Source organism: Dermochelys coriacea, chromosome 7 (assembly GCF_009764565.3).
Source record: "Dermochelys coriacea isolate rDerCor1 chromosome 7, rDerCor1.pri.v4, whole genome shotgun sequence".
Lineage (NCBI taxonomy): Eukaryota > Metazoa > Chordata > Testudines > Dermochelyidae > Dermochelys > Dermochelys coriacea.
Genome location: NC_050074.1, coordinates 45,480,250 through 45,502,434, shown reverse-complemented (window position 1 = coordinate 45,502,434; position 22,185 = coordinate 45,480,250). Strand labels below are relative to the sequence as shown.

General features: G+C 42.1%; 1 long non-coding RNA gene across 2 annotated transcripts in view; it reads left to right on the top strand.

Moving 5' to 3' along the window:
- Positions 1-21,449, top strand: part of LOC119859212 — a 33,623-nt gene extending 12,174 nt beyond the window's left edge. Inside the window, exons 3-4 of one of the 2 annotated variants that reach the window (XR_005294143.2) lie at positions 18,055-18,129; positions 19,460-21,449. This is a non-coding gene — a long non-coding RNA (uncharacterized LOC119859212). Of the gene's footprint in view, positions 1-17,191; positions 17,273-18,054; positions 18,130-19,459 lie in introns of those variants that run through there. The other variant, XR_006282637.1, reaches the window with a different exon arrangement.
- Positions 21,450-22,185: the final 736 nt, after the last annotated feature.

The window sequence follows — 22,185 nt, the reverse complement described above, 5'->3', positions numbered from 1 at the left end:
AAGTTGGCTCTAAATGCTCCAAAGATTCAATCTGCACTGAGCATGTGCCGCCGAAGGCTTCAGGGGATAGCAGGACTCCCTGTAATGGCAGCTGGGCAGAGCACAGGGCCACTGGCTCTGAGCATGGGGTGGACAGCAGGAGTCCTGTCTCTCCTGTGCTGCCATAGTCCTAATGCTGGTGCCCTGCCATGAGGAGACGAATGAGGATGTTGCAAGTCTGAAATGCATACGAGTGAAAGATCCAAGCTTGCGGGATCCAGAGGGTGAGGAGGACTGGTGATGAGGAAGCAGAGTAAGGACTGGGGATGTGGAACTTGGGGTGGGAGGATGGAGATGAGGTAGGGGGACTGAGAGTGGAACAATGAGCCAAGGGGAGAGTTGGTGTGAGGCTGGGACTGTGACAAGGAGCCAAGGGAATCAGGGAAGACTGGGACAAGGAAAAGCTAGATGTGCCTGGACAGAAGGAGTCAGCTGGGGAGGGGCATACAGTACACTCCCCTCAGAACCTGAATAGAACCCAGGATTGCTGAGTTTCAACATTCCTGTGCTGTCAGCAAATAGCTGTGAAACCCACTAGCAAAATGCCTTATCTTCCACTAGTGGCTGACCCCTTTAAATTATGACAACCTGCTGTTGCTAACAGTTACTCTGTTATCTCAAGTGGCAGAGGTCTGTGCTGTGGACCTAACGGTTCTAACCTTGCTGATGGACCATGTGGGAGTCAATGTGTTTCCACGTGGTGGAATTTTTTTATTTTTTCCGGTATACTTTTTTTAAAAAATCTACGAAATTTCATTTTAAAAAACTATGTTAAAAGAACATTGAAACTGAAAAGACCAGCACTCAAACATTAGGAAATGCCAATGCATTCTTAATTCACCCCCCTTTATGCGTATGCATTATGATACACTTTTTAATTACATGTTCACATATTATTTTTTCCACAGCATCATTAATTACTATTCATTCCCAGAGCACTGTCCACTCTGTTCACTGAATGAGGCAGGGGACCCATAAAAATAGTATTGGATATAATGTACATTTAATACACATGCTTGTCAAAAGTATTCATTCTTGTGTTTTATTTTGTTAAACTGTACCAGTTTTGTCTGTTAATCCCCTGTATACTTTTAAACATTTAAGATGAAAGCCTGGCCTCATGCAGTCAATAATCTTCATTGACTTCAGTGGGGGCCAGGAGTTCACACTCAGCTAGTATAATATAAGAAGAGCCATACTGGGGTCAGACCAATGGTCCATCTAACCATGGGATTCTCTCAACAAATCTTGGGTGGCCTCAAGTGCGGCTAACAACTCTTTCTGGAGGCTGCTCTGACAATTTTCCTAAAATACTTAATTAACTTTAGAAAAACAAACAAACAAATAGCACATATACATGTCCAAATCAGTGTAAGTTATTTATGTAGGGTTTTTTCAGATTCAATAATAAAAATAATGTACAGTTGTCTCTATTCTCTATTGGACCTAAACAGATAGAAAACCAATAAGGTGCTTTGCACATTCGTATCTCTTTTTGTTGTTTCTTTGCTATTTGGTTGCTTTTTTTAAAAAAAAGACTTGACTGTTAGTAAGTCTGGTGCTGCCAAAAGTAATATTTGTATATTAATATCGCTTTTCACAGCCTCCCAGCTAGCTAGTAAGTCTGCAGTGAAAAGTGATATGAACAAACATACAAATATCAATTTCCACAGCAGACTTACTCAGCCCTGGCAAACCAGTGGACAAATTAAGCCCTGGATGGGGAGGTGGGTAGGGAGACAGCAGGGGCCAGGGGCGGGTGAGCCGAGGACCTGGTCCAGGGCCAGAATCCAAAGACCCATGACTGGATCCTGCTGCCTCTCACCCCAGGGCTGACATCAGAAGCCTGCACCTCACCACCCCCAGGAAGGTAGGGAACTCACTGCTGCCTGCTCCTCTGGCGTTTGTGGCTCCAGAGGGGGGCTGGGCCCTGCTTGTGGCCCTAGGGGAGGCTCCATTGCTTTGCTCCTCCCCCGACTTCCAGGAGGCTATTGTGGCCGCAAGAAAAGCCCCTGGTAGCCACATGCGGCCACAGTGTCCGCATTTGAGAATCTCTGATCTAGCCCAATATCCTGTCTTCTGACAGTGGTCAATGCCAGGTGCTTTAGAGGGAATTAATAGAACAGGCGATCATCGAGTGATTCATCCCCTGTTGGCCACTCCCAGTTTCTGGCAAACAGAGTGTAGGGACACTTAGAGCAGGGGTTCTCAACCTTTTTCTTTCCGAGCCTCCCCCCCTCACCCAACATGCTATAAAAACTCCAGGACCCAGCATGGGGGGGGGCCCTCGGGGCAGGGGCCTGGGGCATAGGCGTAGTTTGGCTTCTATTTTAGGGGGAGCAGAGGCCAGCAGGGCTTGAGCTAGCTCCGCACGGTGGAGTCCAGGGAGGGGTGCCACTTCCATCCCCTGACTCACCTTAGCAGGCCATCCAGCCTGTCTGAGTTGGGGGGAGTGCAATCAAAAATTATAATTCAAAGGTGGTGGGCTCAGCTCAAAAAGTTTGAAAACAGCTTAGGGTGCAGGAAGGAGGTAACTAGGGGCTGCATGCAGGAAGGGGGTAGCTCAAGGTGTAGGAAGGGGATAGCTAGGGGCTGTGTGCAGACAGGGAGGTAGCTCAGGGAGCTGGAAGAGGAGTGTCTAGGGGCTGTGTGAGGGCAGGGGGGTAGCTCAGGGTGTAGGAAGAAGGTGTGACGCACTCCATATGATTTTATGAAAATATGCTAATAAGTGTGAATATAATGTAACTGGAATATGCTTCATACAAAAGGTCTCTTATAAGATATCATTACAAAGCTTATAATCTACTGAGTGTAGTCATCCTATTTGTATAAATGTATCACTCTTGTATCTGAAACTAGAAATATGAAATATAACTCTGAGGTCCTATTGTAATTATGCAAAGTGTGAGCATTAATCTTGGCTTGGAATCTTGATGGCTCCCATTAACCACGACAACTGGTTGTAAATGGCTCTGTTTACTTGTAAGTTTTCCTGTATACCTGTGTGCTGACAAGTGGGTAATGAAGTCTTACAGTGACATGTGATCTTGTCACCTGGTACTGGAATCCATCTTAAACCTGGTGCTTTTCCATTTAGAAGGAGGGCTGGGAACCCAGAGAGGGACAAAGGATTCCTGCCTTGTGCAAAAGATGTATAAGGGGGTGGAACAGAACAAAGGAGGCTGCAGTCATGAGAAATCCCCTAGCTACCACCTGAGCTGGAACAAAGACTGTACCAAGGGAAAGGATTGTGCCCAGACTAGAAAGGAGTCCAGTTTGTGAAGGAAGCTTACTGAAACCTCTCTGAGGGTGAGATTTTCTCGATATTCAGTTTTCTACTGTATTAGGCTTAGACTTGCATGTTTTATTTTATTTTGCTTGGTAATTCACTTTATTCTGTCTGTCATTATTTGGAACCACTTAAATCCTACTTTTTATATTTAATAAAATCAATGTTTACTTATTAATTAACCCAGAGTAAGTATTAATACCTGGAAGGGGGGCAAACAGCTGTGCATATCTCTATCAGTGTTATAGAGGGTGAACAATTTATGAGTTTACCCTGTATAAGCTTTATACAGGGGAAAATGGAACTATTTAGGGTTTAGACCCCATTGGGAGCTGGGTATCTGAGTGCTGGAGACAGGAATACTTCTTAAGCTGTTTTCAGTTAAGCCTGCAGCTTGTGGAGGATGTGGTTTAGACTTGGATCTGTGTTTGCAGTAGGCAGGCGTGTCTGGCTCAAACAAGGCAAGGTAATGAAGTCGCTGGCACGGAAAACAGGCTCAGAGGTAGTCTAGACACATCAGGTGGCAGTCCCAAAGGGGTTTCTATTATCCAACCCGTCACAGAAGATACTAGGGATTGTGTGCCAGGAGGACTCCCCTGCAGTCCCTGTTCCCGGAGGACTCTGCCAGCCTCAGAGCAGGATCCCCACACCTTGGTGGCTCTTATCAGCTGCCTCTGCGAGAGCAAAGGGGGTTGGGAGCTGAGCAGCAGCTTCAACCCTGAGCACGAGCAACAGCGGGAGACGAGGGACTATTGTAGCTGCCTGCTCCATGGCACCAGCCGCAGCAGCTGCCCCGCTCTGCCCAGCTCCGGCTTCCCACCTATTACCTGGTCAGAGGGCAGGGAGAGAAGGAGTTGGGGTGGGGGGTGGAGCTGCCTCTAGGACAGCCCTGCTCTTGTGCTGCAGTTTGAGGGGGGCAACACCCTCTATGCCTCCCAACTCTGCCCATGGGCTCAGGGAGCAACAGGACTTAGGGCTTTGAGACTCAGCTCCGCTGCTCCCGGCTTCAGTGGTTAGTCTGGAGTTCATGTCAATTGTCACAATTTGCAGAGGTTCTGTAGAGTAATGTGCCAGCAATGCCCCTCTGCCATGTACATTAGCCAAACCAGACAGTCTCTATGCAAAAGAATAAATGGACACAAATCTGACATCAGGAATCATAACATTCAAAAACCAGTAGGAGAACACTTCAACCTCTCTGGCTACTCAGTAAAAGACTTAAGGGTGGCAATTCTGCAACAGAAAAGCTTCAGAAACAGACTCCAATGAGAAACTGCTGAGCTTGAATGAATATGCAAATGAGATACCATTAACTTGGGTTTGAATAGAGACTGAGAGTGGCTGGGTTATTACACATATTGAATCTATTTCCACATGTTAAGTATCCTCACACCTTCTTGTCAACTGTCTAAATGGGCCATCTTGATTATCACTACAAAAGTTTTTTTTCTCCTTCTGATAACAGCTCATCTTAATTAGTCTTTTACAGTTTTTATGGCAAATTCCATCTTCTCTGTATTTGTGATATTATATATCTTCTTACTATATGTTCCATTCAATGCATCTGATGAAGTGGACTGTAGCCCATGAAAGCTTATGCTCTAATAAATTTGTTAGTCTCTAAGGTGCCACAAGTACTCCTGGTTTTTTTTTTGTAGAAAATAGTTACTTGGTTGAAAACAGTAAAGAAACAGACTGCTGTTAATATCACTACCAACTGCTATAGAGAGTTACAGAAACTGATTATATGGCACTAGAATTTAGTGAATAAAAAGAACTAGGGCTGTCGATTAATTGCAGTTAACTCATTCATGCGATTAACTCAAAAAATTAACCACGATTAAAAATCACGATTATTCTCAGTTTTAATCATACTGTTAAACAATAGAATACCAATTAAAATTTATTACATTTTTTGGATGTTTTTCTACATTTTCAAATATATTGATTTCAATTACAGAATACGGGACGGCCCTGCTCTTGTGCTGCAGTTTGAGGGGAGCACAGAATACAAAGTGTACAGTGCTCACTTTATATTACAAATATTTGCACTATAAAAAAGATAAACAAAAGAAATAATATTTTTCAATTCACCTCATACAAGTACCATAATGCAATCTCTTTAACGTAAAAGTGCAACTTACAAATGTAGACTTGTTACATAACTGCACTCAAAAACAAAACGATGTAAAACCTTAGAGCCTACAAGTGCATTCAGTCCTACTTCTTGTTCAACCAATTGCTAAGACAAAGAATTTTGTTTACATTTATAGAAGATAATGCTGCCCGCTTCTTATTTACAATGTGAACTAACTGTGAGAACAGGTTTTCGCATGCCACTTTTGTAGCAGGTATTACAAGGTATTTACGTACCAGATATGCTAAACATTTGTATGCCCCTTCATGCTTTGGCCTCCATTCCTGAGGACACTTGATTTAAAAAAAAAGTGTTAATTAAATTTGTGACGACTCCTTGGGGGAGAATTGTGTGTCTCGCGCTCTGTTTTACCCGCATTCTACTATATATTTCATGTTATAGCAGTCTCGGATGATGACCGAGCACATATTTTTCGATATAAGAACACTTTCACTGCAGATTTGATAATAAGCAAAGAAGGTACCAATGTGAGATTTTTAAAGATAGCTACAGCTCTTGACCCAAGGTTTAAGAATCTGAAGTGCTTTCCCAAATCTGAGAAGGATGAGGTGTGGGGCATGCTTTTATAAGTCTTAAAAGAGCAACACTCTGATGTGGAAACTAGAGAACCCAAAACACCAAAAGAGAAAATCAACCTTCTGCTGGTGGTATCTGATTCAGATGACAAAAATGAACATGTGTCAGTCCGCACTGCTTTGGATCTTTGAGTATGTCCTATGTGGACAGAGATATGTGGACAGAGTTGGCAACAGGCTTTGTTGCAAGGATAGGTTGTAACTATTTCTCATTTGGGGACAATGTATACTTTCAAATCAGTGGCACTGCTATGGGTACCCACATGGCCCCACAGTGTGCCAACATTTTTATGGCTGACTTAGAACAATGCTTCCTCAGCTCTCGTCCCCCAATGCCCCTAATCTACTTGCGCTACATTGATGACATCTTCATCGTCTGGACTCATGGAAAAGTAGCCCTTGAGGAATTCCACCATGATTTCCACCATTTCCATCCCACCATCAACCTCAGCCTGGACCAGTCCACACAAGAGTTCCATTTCCTGGACACTACAGTGCTAATAAGTGATGGTCACATAAACACCACCCTATACCGGAAACCTACTGACCACTATTCCTACCTACATGCCTCCAGCTTTCATCAAGACCACACCACACGATCCGTTGTCTACAGCCAAGCTCTACGTTACAATCGCATTTGCTCCAATCCCTCAGACAGACACAAACACCTACAAGATCTCTATCAAGCATTCTTCTAAACTACAGTACCCACCTGCTGAAGTGAAGAAACAGATTGGCAGAGCCAGAAGAGTACCCAGAAGTCACCTACTACAGGACAGGCCCAACAAAGAAAATAACAGAACGCCACTAGCCATCACCTTCAGCCCCCAACTAAAACCTCTCCAACGCATCATCAGGGATCTACAACCTATCCTGAAGGACGACCTATCACTCTCACAGATCTTGGGAGACAGGCCAGTCCTTGTTTACAGACAGCCCCCCAACCTGAAGCAAATACTCACCGGCAACCACACACCACACAACAGAACCACTAACTCAGGAACCTATCCTTGCAACAAAGCCCGTTGCCAACTGTGTCCACATTTCTATTCAGGGGACACGATCATAGGGCCTAATCACATCAGCCACACTATCAGAGGCTCGTTCACCTGCGCATCTACCAATGTGATATATGCCATCATGTGCCAGCAATGCCCCTCTGCCATGTACATTGGTCAAACTGGACAGTCTCTACGTAAAAGAATAAATGGACACAAATCAGACATCAAGAATTGTAACATTCAAAAACCAGTCGGAGAACACTTCAATCTCTTTGGTCACTCGATTACAGACTTAAAAGTTGCAATTCTACAACAAAAAAACTTCAAAACAGGCTCCAACGAGAGACTGCTGAATTGGAATTAATTTGCAAACTGGAAACAATTAACTTAGGCTTGAATAAAGACTGGGAGTGGATGGGTCATTACCCAAAGTAAAACTAATTCCCCATGTTCATTTTCCCCCCACTGTTCCTCAGACTTCTTGTCAACTGCTGGAAATGGCCCACCTTGATTATCATTACAAAAGGTTTCCCCCCACCCCGCTCTCCTGCTGGTAATAATCACCGAAAGTGATCAGGTTTCATAGTAGCAGCCGTGCTTAATCTGTATTCGCAAAAAGAAAAAGAGTACTTGTGGCACCTTAGAGACTAACAAATTTATTAGAGCATAAGCTTTCGTGAGTTACAGTTCACTTCATCGGATGATCAGTCTCGTTACAGTGTGTATGGTAACACCCATTGTTTCATGTTCTCTATGTATATAAATCTCCCACTGTATTTTCCACTGAATGCATCCGATGAAGGGAGCTGTAGCTCACGAAAGCTTATGCTCAAAGAAATTTGTTAGTCTCTAAGGTGCCACAAGAACTTCTTTTCTTTTTGCGAATACAGACTAACACGGCTGCTACTCAGAAACCCTTCATAATGGAGCAAGCCTCAGTAAAAGCAACCCAGAACATGGACCAGTTCAAAAGGAAATAGGAAATAATCAATTATTTAAAAACAAAATTACAAAGACCTAATCTTACCATACAGCTTGGTGTCCCTTTGATATTGTAGAATACTGTATCCAGTTCTGGTATCCACACTTTCAAAAAGGATCCTACAAACTTGGAAAGGCTTCAGAAAAGAGCTACAAGAATGATTTGAGGTCTGAAAAATCTCCCTAACTGTGAGAGATTTAAGAAGCTCAATCTATTTAGCTTTATCAAAGAGGAGGTTAAAGCATGACTTGATTACAGTGTGTAAGTACCTACATGGGGAGATTTCTGATAGCACTTTAATCTAGTGGACAAAGGCATAACAAGATCAAATGGATGGAAGTTGAAGTGAGACATGTTCAGACTGGAAATAAAGTAAAACTTTTAATCAAGAGGACCATTGGAACAATTTACCAAGAGATGTGGTGGATTATCCATCACTTGCAGTCTAACTCAAATGTGGGTGTTTTTTCTAAAACGATATGCTTTAGCTCAACCAGACATTATGGATTTGATGCAGGAATTACTGGGAGATATTCTATGCCCTGTGTTTTGGAGGAAGTCAAACTAGATAATCACAATCATCCCCTTATGGCTGTGGTTTTCAATCTGTGGTTTGTGGACCCCCTAAGATTTCCAAAGGGGTCTGCACCTCCATTCAAAATTTTGTAGGAGTCTGCAAATGAAAAAAAAAAAAAAAAAAGGTTGATAGCCACTGCCCTATCGCCTTAAATTTAATGAAGCCAGAGATTATATAAGTATAGTATCACCCTCACTTAGATTTACATTTGTTATTTAAAAAAAAAGTATATATACATATTTTCATTATATTAATAAAAAGAGGTGTTTTTAAAAATTGTATCAACCTACACATCATGTATTTTGTATGTGTAGCACCTAGCACAGGGTGGGCAAACTATGGCCCATCAGGGCTTTGGATCCGGCCTGCGGGATTGCCCCCAGTGATGCCGCAGGCCCCGCACCGCTCTCAGAAGTGGCCGGCACCACGTCCCTGCGGCCCCGGGTGGGGGACGGGCAGAGGGCTCCGTGCGTTGCCCTTGCCTCCAGGCACCGCCCCCCACAGTTCCCATTGGCCAGGAACAGGGAACCGCAGCCAATGGGAGCTTCAGGGGAGATACCTGGAGGCGCGGCAAGGGCAGCACACGGGGGCCCTGTGCCCCCTCTTCCCCAGGGGCCGTGCAGGGACATGGTGCCGGCTGCTTCCCGGAGTGGTGCGGCATGGGGCCAGGGCAGGCAGGGAGCCTGGCCCCAATGCACACGATTGCCACCGCAGAGCCGCTTTAGGTAAGCGGCGCCAGGCCAGAGCCCGAACCCCTCCTGCACCCCGCCCCCCAACTCCCTGCTCTAAGCCCCCTGCTGCACCCCAACCCCTGCCCTGAGCTCCCTCCCGCAGTCCACACCCCCTCCTGCACCCCTGCCTTGAGACCCCTCCTGCACTCCACACCCCTCCTGCACTCCCACCCCCTTCCCTGAGACCCCTCATACACCCTGCACCCTTCCTCTGCCCCAATCTCTTGCCCTGAGGCCGTTCCTGCACACCTCACCCTCTCCCACACTCCCTCCCGCACCCCAACCCCCTGCCCCAGCCTTGCATACAATTTCCCCACCCAGATGTGGCCCTCGGTCCAAAAAGTTTGCCCACCCCTGACCTAGCACAATGGGGTCCTGGTCCATGACTGAGACCCCTAGTTACTTCAATAATAATAAATAATAATAATTAATAATAATACACACATTTTTCAGGGGAAACAGTTTTAGAAATGTTGGAAAGACTTCAAACACATTTTGGTGACTTTTTTGCATCCTTCCACCTATGAAGCCAAAGTCCAGTTGTACAGGACTCTGATAGTGACCTTAAAATAGCCTTTCTGTATCTGAAAATATTGTGACTATAAAGCTGGATATCTTAGGAACTTTCAAAGCTAGAAACAAGTGCTTTAATTACTGGCCAACTGGAAATCTCTCTGTAGTAGGTTTTGCTTGAGTGACAGCAGGCCTAGTGGTCAAGCCACGGCCAAACAGTCTCTCTGTGTCATGGGATAGATCTTCCAGGCAGTCCAGGAGGCCTGTCAGCCAAGTCACAATTCATTACCCCAATTCTCAGCTGAGTGGGAGTGAGGGGGAAGCTCCCCAGCTCATTCACATAGTCCAGTTGTTCCTCCTTGTCAGGGAGAAGTGGAGAGGGGTCAGGGCTCCTCCTGAGTCTTACTCACAGTCTCAGGCCTTCTCCTGTCAATCACTCTGTCTGAGCAACTATAGCCAGCCTTATTGAAGCCAGTCTCTCCTTTCCTCCCACACCACCTAACTTCCAGAGCTCCCTTTTAAGCAGGTCCTCCATAGGGAACATGCCCAGCAGCTGCTGAGAGGTGGGGCGTTCTTGGCCCAATATTACTCCATCATTCCTATAACCTTAGTTTGGGGTCTGTAAACCCCATTACATTCCCCCTTCTAATGGTATGAGTCTATGATTTTGGAGCAAAAAGAAGCACCTACATTTTATCTCCACTTATGACCATGCATTTCATAGGGCTTGATGACCATGAAGTACTAGGTAGCCACAGATTTACTAGCAAAACGTGTATTTTATAAACACACACACACACACACACACACACACACACACACAAATTTCCAAAAAGCAACAATCCACTGCATGCACTTCTCCCCGAGGGAGGCTGAGAGTACAAGTGTGTGATGCTAGTCATATTACTTAATGCACTACTAGAAAGCACTCAGATACTACAGCCATGAATATAGAAGAACCCATAAGACTTCTGGCCAGCCCTGAGTTTGTTTTTGTTTGTGCATGTGTGTGTTTCCCCCCTCTACCTTCGAGGTCAGGATAGGGAATAAAGAAAAGCTAAGATTTGGAGTGGATGTGAGGCTACTTAGCTGTCCTAGGAACAGATCTAATAATAGTTGACTGAGGCATTTATCACAGAAAAGAGATTGGTAAAATACTGATTTATAATTAGTTCCAAATCAGATTAGTGATAAAAATATCAAGCTAATTGGCTTGCCAGGCAGTGCAGAGTGGGAGGACCATGCAGGATTTCTGGAGTCCTGGTTTTCTATAGCTCTGCTGTTTGAAAGCAAGGAGCTAATTTATATGAAAAATGGCCTTCAGGAGTTTGATAAAAAGGACAGAAAAGTAGATACAAAGGAATCCTCAAGGAAGCAATCTGATCTTTATTATTAGTGACAGAGAATCATTCCCATGGCTAGAAAGAAGTGTGATTTATTTAAGGGTGAATAAGTGTTTGTGTTTATAGATATCAATTCCATGACATGAGAAGCATCAGGAAGAAGTTCCCATAAAAAGATAATTTGTGGAGGCTTTGGGCCTGTACTTACTTAAATTCCACATTTGCCATGAAAGATCATATAGAACAAAAAAAAAAAAAAAAAAAAAAAAAGGCTAGATCTGCTACACAGTCTTGTTCAGAAACCGATGTGGATACAAATGAGTGACCCGTTAAATATTTTGAGTTTTAATATCAACAGTTTTAAAAATGCCAGAGTTGCTTTTCATAATTTAATTTTTTTAAAATGTTTAAGCTATTTTTGTTATATTGTTGCTGTTGAATTTGGAAAAGTAGATGTGAATAATCTTATAAATGTATCATCAAAAAAACAAACACTCATTAATTCTAATTCTAGCACAGTCATGCATTTGTTATCTGTCTTTAGAAAGTCACTTAAGTCAAAATCTTTAAAAGTATTGGCCCACATATTGTGCCTATATGCAAAGTGAAACTCTAGCCTCTACGTTTCTAAAACTGGGCACACAAAATTAGTGAATGCTTTTGAGAATTATGGCCTTCACTTTTTTGTTCCTCAATTTTTCAATCTATAAAATGGACCTACCCTCTCAAGCTATTGTCAGGATTAGTTAAATTAAATGGCAATTGTGGTGCATATAGAGATGTAATTTACATATCAGTCTAAATTAGTGTAATTTATATGGGGTTGGTTGCAAGAAAATGTAAAATGTATTAGTTTAGGCTAGGGCTGTCGATTAATCACAGTTAACTCACGCGATTAACTGAAAAAATTAATCGGGATTAATCGCAGTTTTAATTGCACTGTTAATAGAATACCAATAGAAGTTTATTAACTTTCAAATATAATTGGACTTAAATTACAAGACAAAATACGAAGTGCACTGTGCTCACTTTATATTATTTTTATTACAAATATTTGCACTATAAAAAAAGATAATAGTATTTCAGTTCACCTCATACAAGTACCATAGTGCAATCTCTTTATCATGAAAGTGCAACTTATAAATGTAGATTTTTTTTGTTACATAACTGCTCCCAAAAACAAAACAATGTAAAACTTTAGAGCCCACAAGTCCATTCAGTCCTACTTCTTATTCAGCCAATCACTAAGACAACAAGTTTGTTTACATTTACAGGAGATAATCCTGAATGCTTCTTATTTACAATGTCACCTGAAAGTGAGAACAGGAGTTCACATGGCACTTTTGTAGCCAGCATTGCAACGTTTTTACGTTCCAGATATGCTAAACATTCGTATGCCCCTTCATGCTTCGGCCACCATTCCAGAGGACATGCTTCCATGCTGATGATGCTTAAAAAAAATTAATTATATTTTGACTGAACACCTTGGGGGAGAATAGTATGTCTCCTGCTCTGTTTTACCCGCATTCTGCCATGTATTTCATATTATAGCAGCCTCGGATGATGACCAAGCACATGTTCGTTTTAAGAACAATTTCACTACAGATCTGACAAAATGCAAAGAAAGTACCAATGTGAGATTTCTAAAGATAGCTACAGCACTCGACCCAAAGTTTAAGAATCGGAAGTGTTTTCCAAAATCTGAGAGGGACGAGGTGTGAAGCATGCTTTCAGAAATCTTAAAAAGCAACACTCTGATGTGGAAACTACAGAACCTGAACCATCAAAAAAGAAAATCAACCTTCTGCTGGTGGCATCTGACTCAGATGATGAAAGTGAACATGCGTCGGTCTGCACTGCTTTGGATCATTATCGAGCTGAACCCAACATTAGCATGGACGCATGTCCTCTGGAATGATGGTTGAAGATGAAGGGACATATGAATCTTTAGCACATCAGGCATGTAAATATCTTGCAACGCCTGCTACAACAGTGCCATGCGAACGTTTGTTCTCACTTTCAGGCGATATTGTAAACAAGCGGGCAGCATTATCTCCTGTAAATGTAAACAAACTTGTTTGTCTGAGTGACTGGCTGAACAAGAAGTCAGACTGAGTGGACTTGTAGGCTTTAAAGTTTTACGTTGTTTTATTTTTGAATGCAGTAATTTTCTGGTACATAATTCTATATTTGTAAATTGAACTTTCATGATAAAGAGATTGCACTACAGTACTTGTATGAGGTGATTTGAAAAAATTTCTTTTGTTTTTTACAGTGCAAATATTTGTAATAAAAAAATATAAAGTGAGCATTGTACACTTTTCTGTGTTGTAATTGAAATCAACATATTTGAAAATGCAAAAACATCCAAAATATTTAAATAAATGGTATTATATTAACAAGAGTGCAATTAATTGTGATTAATTTTTAATCACTTGACAGCCTTAGTTTAGATTCATCTCTGAATTTGGCCTTATTCCAAAAATGTTTGGAGATGAAAAGAGATATGAAAGATATGGGGAGATTTGCAAAGGTTCTAATGGAAGTTAGTTGCCCAAATGCCACCAAAAATCAATGGGAGTTGGGTGCTCACTGCCCTTTTTGCCTGCTCCTATATATATTAAAAAAAATTAAATGGCTCATTATACCCGCTAGGATGAAAAGTTTTGAAATTTTACTCAGCATGGCATATTTGAAAAATCTGTAGTAGATATTGTGACAAAGTTCCTCCTCTACCTTGGTGGGTCTTGCGCTTATTGGCAGATTTGCTTGCATTGGAGCTCCACGGCAGCACTCAGTTTGGCCGTTTTCATGAACCCACAGTCCAGGTCAACTCCTCCTGGGTCTGACCAGGAGTTGGGAGGTTTGGGGGGAACCCACGCCTGCCCTCTACTCCAGGTTCCAGCCCAGGGCCCTGTGGAATGCAGCTGTCTGGAGTGCCTCCTGGAACAGCTGTGCGCTGCTACAGCTCCCTGGGCTACTTCTCCATGGCTTCCTCCCAACACATTCTTTATCCTCACCATAGGACCTTCCTCCTGGTGTCTGATAATGCTTATACTCCTCAGTCTTCCAACAGTATGCATTCTCACTCTCAGCTCCTAGCGCCTCTTGCTTCCAGCTCCTCACAAGCACACCACAAACTGAAGCGAGCTCCTTTTTAAACCCAGGTGTCCTGATTAGCCTGCCTTAATTGATTCTAGCACCTTCTTGATTGGTGGCAGGTGTTCTAATCAGCCTGTCTGTCTTAATTGTCTCCAGAAGGTTCCTGATTGATCTGAAACCTTCCCTGTTCCCTTATCCAGGGAAAAGGGACCTGGTTAATCGGGGACCAGTAGCTCTCTCTTTGATTGCTCTCCTGTCGTCCTCGTGGGCCAGCCTATATTCCACCTTAATCCTGAGGCCTGCCGGGGATGTCAGTTGGCGGCTCCTTCACGGAGCCGTGAGCACGGGCGTGTACTTGGCGCGGTTCACCTCAATGCCAGACACCTGCCCCTTTTGCAGCATGAGGGAAACCCTGGCACACACATACCTGGAGTGTGCCAGGCTGCAACCCCTATTCCGGCTCCTCACCAATATTTTATTACGTTTTTGGTTGCACTTTTCCCCTCACCTTCTTATTTATGCACTCCCTGTCCGTGGCCCCACAAAGTCACGGGATCTCCTGGTCAACCTCCTCCTGGGCCTAGCTAAAATGGCCATCTATAAAACCAGGGTGAGGAGGTTGGCCGATGGAGTCTCCTGTGACTGTGGGGCCTATTTCCGATCCTCGATCCGTTCACGTATCCAGGCAGAGTTCCTCTGGGCGGCGTCCTCTGACTCCCTTGACGCCTTTGAGGAGCAGTGGGCGCTGTTCAGGGTTCTCTGCTCGGAATCCCTGTCCAGTTCCTTTCATTTGACCCTTTGACCACACTCCTGTCCTTGTTATTTCTTTAGTTGTCCCCTGGAATTATGTGGTATCTAGGTCCTGTGGATCGCCCTTTTAGACTGGGGGGGATCCTTTAACAGTGGATGGGCTTTGCCCGCCCACTTCCCGGATCCCAATAGGATTGCTCTCCTGTAGCCATCCGGTACGACCCTGTCACAATATTAATAATATTTACTACAGTAGTGGTTAAGAACCAACCAAGCCTGAGGTCCCATTGTGCTATACAATTCATGAACATAGAGTAATAGACAGTCACTGCTGCAAAGAGCTTACAATCTAAAGAAAGAGCAGACGTTGAAAAGGTTGCTGAAAAGGGTTGCTGAAAAGAATATATAATAACCAAGCAGAGTGAATCATGTAATGGCATCAAACATCATGTTAGTTCCACGGCTGCTGTTATTTGGGGGGGCAGGTTTAGGTAGGAGGGGATAAGCTAAACTGAAAGAAAAAAAAGTGAAGGGAGAGGAGACATTGAAGGGAAGGGAATAAGAGGGACAGGGCAGAGCGAGGGAAAGAAGGGCAGGTGTGGAGTGAAGCTGAAGTGAAAAGATTGTGAGGGAGGAGGAGGGATATCTTAGACATGTGGTGATTCCACTCAAAGGCTATGGCATGAGTCCCCTGCCTGTTCACAGGCAGCTGTGAAAATATGTCGTGTGTGTGTGTGTGTGTGTGTGTGTATAATCTATTGTTTGAAAAAAATCTAAAATAAAAAAAAATTCTGTTTGTCATCAAAAAAATTAAACAAACTAGATAAATTCATGGAGGCAGGGATGGTGTCCCTAGCCTCTGTTTCTCAGAAGCTGGAAATGGGCAACTAGGGATGGATCATTGATGATTATTATCTGTTCTGTTCATTCCCTTTAAGGCACCTGGCATTGGCCACTGTTGGAAGACAAGATACTGAGCTAAATGGACCTTTGGTCTGATCCAGTATGGCCATTATGTTCATCATACAATGATTATCAATTTACCTTGAATTTATCCTAAAAGTGCAGTCTCACATAGGTATATTTTTCAAATTTTAGAGGAGTCACTACAATGACTCTTGAGAAACAGTGCATCAGAATTACAAATCTTAGCAGGTCAATGAATTTCCAGTTAGCACTACTTAGGAAAATTATTTTAATTAAAAAAAAACACTTACATGACTACATATATGATTATGCAGGAGGATCATAGGTCTTTACTTCCCATCTTTGTTTTGTCTCTTAATAGCTGTAGATAGAAGCCTCACTGAACTGGCATGTGTAGACCTTGACATTTTGCTCCTTTGAACTACCAGCTACTCTGGGATTCAAACTCAGACTCCAAATCCAAGGAAATTAACATGCTGCTGCCCTACAAAACATGTCCTTAGTGGCTTTTCAGTGATCTAATTTAATCAATTTGAGGTTTCAGAAGAAATGAAGATAATCCTAGGGAATATTCCCCCAATTGGAGCAGTAGCCAGTAGAAATGGTGCTGTGCTGCTCCACTTACAAGCTCTGGCACAGTGAGCATGTTGCAGGGGCAAGGGGGATTTTGATGGTCTCTTTGGAGTGCATGAATTCACAGAGATTCTGGGCTGTGATACAGCCCATAGGCAGTCTTTAGAGGGCTGCCATACATTAGATTAGCCACTGGGTGTTGTAATATACCAACAGGGGCTATGCCAGTGCTTGGAGCAGCCAGTTTCCACGAGGTGCAGCACAGAATTGTACCCAGTGTATGTACAAAAGTGAGAAGGATGCTGAGCCAAGGAGCTACACAGCACTCCAGACCTTAAACTAGCCATGATCATGTAAGTGGATGCACAAAGGTCCCCTGGTTCTGGATAACTCCAAAGAATAAATGTTTTGTTTCTTCCTTCCTCCCTTCTGCACCATTTGATTTTTTAGTTTGAGAGGGCAGGTGGAACACATTTTCAAAATAGATATACTTTTGTATGGGCCTGACTTGGGTGCACAAATCTTCTGATATATATGTTGTAAAAGTTGGGAGTGGATGCAGAGTTACAGTGAAATATCAAAAAGCGATATTAGGAGAGAAGATTTCCCTAAAGCTTCTCTCCCTTGACAGATTGCTGTTCTTGCTGATGCTGCTTCTATGCCTTTGCTAATGGCCCACACATTCCGTGTTGGAACTCTCTTCACCCAGTACCGCAAGGACCATTTTGTTGAATGTTTTCTGTAATTAGCTAGATAGTTATTTATATGTCTTGCTTTTCTTTGCTGAGGTCCTTTTTGAATACATCTTTTCCCCTTTTGATTCTTGAGGTATTTAAAAAATAATGGACAGTTATAGGAGACATCCAGACAAAAAAAAAAAAATGGGAATTTGCCCCCCATCATATTCTTCTTTGGCCAGAGCAGCACTGAATGCAGCAAGTCAGCTCCTTAGCGCCTGTAAATCAGTATAGCTCCATTGAAGACAATACTAGCTGAGAATCTGGCCCAGTGTGTTCTGTATATACATTGTCTTCTATCTTCAAAGATATCATTCATCTGTGTTTCCTTTAATACAAGCTTCAGAGTCTTGTTGCACTGAGTCTGAAACTGAATCAGCTTATTTAGTTCTAAGATTTTTTTTAATCAAAACATTACAAAAATCAGAGGGAAGACATCTGAATTGCAATCACAGTATGAAATTTAAATTACTCACTGGATGGAGTCTTCATACAGGATAATGATTTGCTTCATTGCAAAATTGAAATTGAAAATAGGATCAAGTCACGTAATATTAGAATTTTAGAAAGCTATGTAAATTGATTTGCCCCACAGTCTCTTCATTATTGGAAGCCACACATGCACAAAAGAAAAAAGGATCAATTTTTAACAAATAGGCAAAGCTTTTAGAATGCCCAGTAAGCCTCTTTCACCAGTTATTTCTGACTTTTCCTTATAGTGTAGCTCACTTTTATTACATTTCTTTCTGTATTTAAGAATAGAGCTATGACTTCAAGTTTGGCTGTCTCCGGAGCAACTTAGTTACAGTGGAGAATATTGCTGAATTTAAAGGTAAGAATTTGCTTCTGTAGCTATATCTAAACTGGCACTTTAACCTGTTAACATGCGATTATGCTTTGATTGAAAGCAATTAACATTTTATGGATTACAATGATGCCAAATCTCTTTTCATTTATGCAAATAAGGTGGAAGACATGAGGATGGAGCACTTTAGAGCCTGGTTCAAGGCCCATGGGACACACTACGACAACACTGGAAACATGGGAGTCAGGTCCATTGATGTTAATGAGAACAGGATTAGGTCCATAATACATCAGAATAAGATCTAATGACATTCTATTGTACCCGAATTCAATTAACTATACTGGATAATTCTATTTATAAAAAAGGAATATCCCAACAAGCAATACTGCTTTTGTTTTAATGCCTTTGTCTAATGTCTAGTTATTGTTTGTGTTCACTGTATCATGTAAAATTTTGTACTTTCTTTTCAAATTGCTTAAAACTAGTTACCAAAGTTCCATGCTGTCGTATGGGTTGGGCAGCTGGGCCATGTAATCCACCAGATGTGCCATCTCCCTCATATGACCAACGAAACTTTAGCAGTAGAGTGAGGGTGATGATTGATTGCATTACTTCTGATGTCACAATGGACTAGAATCCTTGCTGTATAGATACACACACACACATATTATATATAGTATAGCTACATGCCTTTCTGTCACCCAGCTGTAAGAACTTAAAAACTGGATCGTAACTGTAGGATTAGATAGATATAAAAGGGTTAAATTAGCTTAGTTGGAAAAAATATATGGCTTTGTTTGCAGTTAGTTGTGGAGAGGTCTTGAAAGATGGTAGGCTTGATTAGAAATTGTGGACTTGGAATGTGGCTGTGACAGGCTGTACCCCTATGTTCACCCCTTTTATAAGACTATGTACAAAGCAGACTGGAAAATGTTATTTGAAAACTCAAGATTTGCTGATTATTGTTGTGGTAAAGTATGTGTGACAACATTGTGTAAAGATGGAAGATTCTACTCTATGATTTTACCAAGACATGTTCCAACATTTTTGGGAGGGCAGTCACAAACAAGTTCCCCAGAGACAAAAGGCTAGCCAACCCCTCTGCCAGCTGTCAACATGCTCAAATGGACCATCACCTGATTAAGTGGCCACTCTTGGGTAAGGGTAAAGGTAAGGGTGGTGCCCAAAAAAACACCCAACCAAATCTACATAGTGACAAAGAAGCAGTTTAAGGTTTCTGACCACACAGATTTTCTGTCTCCTGATCAGCTGGAAATATTCTTGTGCAAGAGAAAGGGCTATAAAGAGGAGAGGGCAGATACCCCCACATCATCTCTCCCTTTCTCTCTCCCCACAGCATCATCAATACCTAGAGAACAAAGGAAGCAGTATTGGACTAGAGGAGAGAGCCTGACTGAAAGAGGTTCAACCAGTAAGACTGCTGGAACGTGTGGTGAGAGAGACACACCTTTGCTTTATATTAATTTGGCTTGTTAAGTCAGGTGTTAGCTGTGTTTTGCTGTTTATTTCCTTGAAACTGATTCTGACTTATATGCCTCATTACGTGTAGTCACTTAAAGTTTATCTTCCTGTAGTTAATAAAAAGTATTTTGTTGTTTTATCTAAAAGTGTGTTTGGATTGAAGTGTTTGGGAAACTCCATTTGGGATAACAAGATTTGTGCATGTCATTATTAACAGAAAATGATAACTTTATATGAGCTTGTGTTGTCCAAGAGGGTGCTGGGCGGTACAATTTCTGGGGGGAAATCTGGAACTTGGGAGTTTGCTGGTGTTGCTCTGAAGTGTAATACATGAGTGGGTCATGATAGCACTCATACAGTATAGCTGGCAATGAGTTACATAGTGGAGGCTGTTTGAGAGCAGACTAGCAGTGGTTGGTCTTGCAGCAAAGCAGTGTAAAAGGCACCCCAGGTTGGGGAATTGAGGGGGGAGTGTTATCAGTCCAGATTGTACCCTGGGTAATTTCACAGTGGCTTAAGTGGAAAAACTGAATTTGAAAAGTAACTGATAAGGTAGGAGGAAAAGTGCTTGGGGAAAAAAGGTCACACTCAGAAATCATTCTTACTACTTTGAACAATGTAGTGTTTAACCTGTAGTAATCCCAAACTAGCCAAAACCTGGTTTTTAGCTAAAATAGTAAGAGTCAGTATGGCATCACTTGTTTGTTGCACTGTGTAAAAAGAACCAGACTTGCAATGGGTACTTATCAGATCCTACCTGATTATGCTTGAGCAGGTCAGGATGAGAGAGCTATCCCCAATACTAATCCTTTCATGAGTATTCTGATCAAATGCTTAGGAATGTTTGTTACTGTATGGATGTAGCAATTGCTTATTTAGACATGCTTTGAGCAATTGTACAAATACCATTCAGCCTTTACAATGAATAAAGGAATTTATGGTTGAATTGGGATCATAGTGGTATGGGAATAAGCAATGATATCAATAAACTTTCGACAGGAACAGACTGCAAAACCCAGTTATGATTCAACCTGATGCTATTCTGAACCAAAAGAACTCTCCACCATGCTTGTAGCTGTTTCCATTGCTTCCCCACTCACTCTGACATTCTAGGCTTCAGAGTAACACACAGAACAAGAATCCTGGAATATTATATAGATTGCAACTTGTTTTTATTATATAATTTTTTTCTAGTTTGCGTTACCAGTTTAAGTATACAATTATTGATGTTTGTAAATGAAAGTGTAAATAAAATGTTAAAAATACATAGAGAATCTTTTCTCAGAGAAGCTTAAATGAAAAAGCAAAATTATAAAGCAAGGCACCACTCTACAGTGAGAAATTTGGATGTGTAATAGGCTGACAGTAAGGGAAGACTTCCCTGTGGGAAGAATTTCATAGAAGAAACATATGGATGCTACATAAGCAGAAAATTCAAAACCCTTTATTAGTAGAACTTGTGCAAAATACAATATTAGAGTCAAAGTGTTGCAGAAGAATAGGGGAACTCAGTGATTCATTGCCTGCAGTGATTTATTGCCAAATATTAATATGATTAACCTGTTGAATTGGAGATATTTATGAAGTCACTGGGAGGTGAACTATCTGCTTCAATTACCTTTGGTAAATAAAATAACCAAACAATCAGTTATTCTCTGATATAGCTGTAAAACTAATCTGAAAAGTTTTCAAAATAAATCACTTTAAAAATGTATAGTGCGTACCTTCTAAAAATAAAATCTACATCTCTTTCTGAAGAATAAGTTTTAAGGTTATACCAATCAACAAGAATGTACTTTTATGTATTTCAGAGTAGCAGCCGTGTTAGTCTGTATTCGCAAAAAGAAAAGGAGTACTTGTGGCACCTTAGACTAACAAATTTATTAGAGCATAAGCTTTCGTGAGCTACAGCTCACTTCATCGGATGCATTTGGTAGCCACCAAATGCATCCGATGAAGTGAGCTGTAGCTCACGAAAGCTTATGCTCTAATAAGTTTGTTAGTCTCTAAGGTGCCACAAGTACTCCTTTTCTTTTTACTTTTATGTAGAAATCCATGATTAAATAGAGTCTTCCTGACTAATTTTTTAAATCAATTTGATTTAAATCAAATCCACACTACTTAAAAATGGTGCTGCTTTAACAATGCCAGCTTAGTAAACATTCCTGCTCCTCTCCCTTGCTCCCAGAGCAAGCTAACGCTGTCAAACAGGTGTTTGGCAGCGGCTGGGTAGGAAGCACTGGGAGGTAGGCAGAGGAGCAGGGATGCAGAGTGCTCAGGGGGAGCAGGGTAAGGAGAGCTTGGCTGTCAGTGGGTGCAGAGCACCCACTAATTTTTTCCTGTGGGTGCTCCAGTCCTTTGTGTCTTAAGAGTCCTGGAGCACCCACGGAGTCAGTGCCTATGGCACCTGAACAAAAGAGCCAATGGGAAGGCTAGAACTTTTTTAAATGGGGGGGGGGGGGGGGACTTCCCTTTTGTTTGTCTGTTGTTCTCCCAGGGAGAGATGGACAGGACAGCAGCTATGCTGTAAGAAGCTTGGTCCATATATGGAAAAAAAATCAGTATCATGCCTAAAAACTACTCATTTAAAATCCCAAATAT